This window comes from Octopus bimaculoides, chromosome 1 (assembly GCF_001194135.2).
Source record: "Octopus bimaculoides isolate UCB-OBI-ISO-001 chromosome 1, ASM119413v2, whole genome shotgun sequence".
In the NCBI taxonomy this organism is placed as follows: domain Eukaryota; kingdom Metazoa; phylum Mollusca; class Cephalopoda; order Octopoda; family Octopodidae; genus Octopus; species Octopus bimaculoides.
The window spans coordinates 17,815,427-17,817,064 of record NC_068981.1 but is presented as its reverse complement, the minus strand read 5'-3'; the positions used below and the strand labels follow the sequence as shown (position 1 = coordinate 17,817,064).

The 1,638-nt window shown below is 38.2% G+C and overlaps 1 protein-coding gene across 1 annotated transcript in view; it reads left to right on the top strand.

Annotated features, from left to right (window-relative positions):
* Positions 1-1,638, top strand: part of LOC106873465 (sterol regulatory element-binding protein 1) — a 91,913-nt gene that overhangs the window by 704 nt on the left and 89,571 nt on the right. The window lies entirely within an intron of this gene.

Genomic DNA, 1,638 nt, shown 5'->3' with positions numbered 1-1,638 from the left:
ATATATATATATATATATAATATGTGTGTGTGTGCATGTATATGTATGTTGGCTCCATGTTACAGTTATAACAAATCTGCTAATTGCATCATACTGTATTCTAATATGTATATTGCTTATATATATAATGTATGTTTAAGGTGTATTGATACTTATATCATTTGTGATTGCAATGAAACTTTATGGTAGCATCAGTCTGTAGAATAGTACTTGCACAAACATTCAGAGAATTACCTGGATCTTTAACTCTGTCGATGTCGATCCAATGGAGAGCCACTATCAGGTCACTAGACCTACAAAAATAGCAGCTAATTCTCCCTCAGACCGCTCTCTCTTTAAAAAAAATACATATAAATGACCGAAAGGATAATATAGTCAGGGGTAAACTATGCTTTAAAGACAATAGGATGATCATAATTGTAACGCCTTTTGATCGTGGCTCTGTTCAATCTAAGAGATCGTGTTTTGCAACAAAAACACCAAACTCTGCTCTGTATTAAACGAGTCATCTCTAGTGGTAAGTGCGCGCTAAACATGTGCATCCCATTTATTCGAAGCTGATAAATTGTCATATCACACAAATATGCATAGTGTACTACTACCACTCCAACTTCCAAATACATTGTGTTGATGTTATTTAGCTCCAGGAGGCTTAAGATCAAAAGCATTCCATCCATGAGCATCCTGTTTTTCATAAAAAGATTCTTTTTTTTTTGAGACCCACATAATCTGTGATTAAAGATTAATTTGGCTATTATTTCTAGTAATTCCAGTGACGGTTTCAGGGCTCTCTTTCTGGTTTGATGTGATTGTATGTGTATCAACAAACAATGACTGGATTCATGTGGAACTGATCCATTACAGATCCAAAATAACCATCATATCGTGCCTATAATTTTACCATGTCCTACCTGACCGCCCACTAATCACACCACCTTTACATTTGTCACCAACATTCTACTACACACCTTTTTTCAGGCACTTACCTGTCCACCACCACTGCTACCACTCCCAACATCATAGTCAACACCACTCTTACCTCGATTACTCAATGGGACTTTCCAAAATCTTTATTGAGGACATCACCCCACTTGTATGTCCTCATGATGAATGAAGTGTGGCAGATTGACACAACTCTCACTTCTGTCTGTTTATCTACTTATATTTCTCTCTTTCACTGTGTGTGTGTGTGTACCTCGTTCAATGGTTTTTTTCATCCATGTTGCAACACTTAGTGATATATCCACATTCAAGTAAACTTTTACAGTTGTTTCTTCATGCCCTTTCTTTCTGCGAATTTTTTTTATGCGATTCTTTTTAAGGTTTAGAAGTAGAACGTTGCCCATAGCGCTTTTGGAGTCTCCGTTCCTGATGGGAGGTAGGGGAACCGGACATCTGGCCCGAATGCTTGCAACGGAACAGATTCTACTACTCAGGTGGGAGTATTAAATCTAGTAACGAATTCAGTCTACCCCAAGAATAGGAACGGTGCCACCGACGTGCTTCCACTTAAGTTTCCGTCTACCAATTTTTACGTACACAATTTTGGTCTGCTCGAAGCTTTAGTAGAACTACTTACATAAGGTACCGCACAGCATCAAATTACGAAGCGAATTTTTGATGTTACCCCCCCCCCCC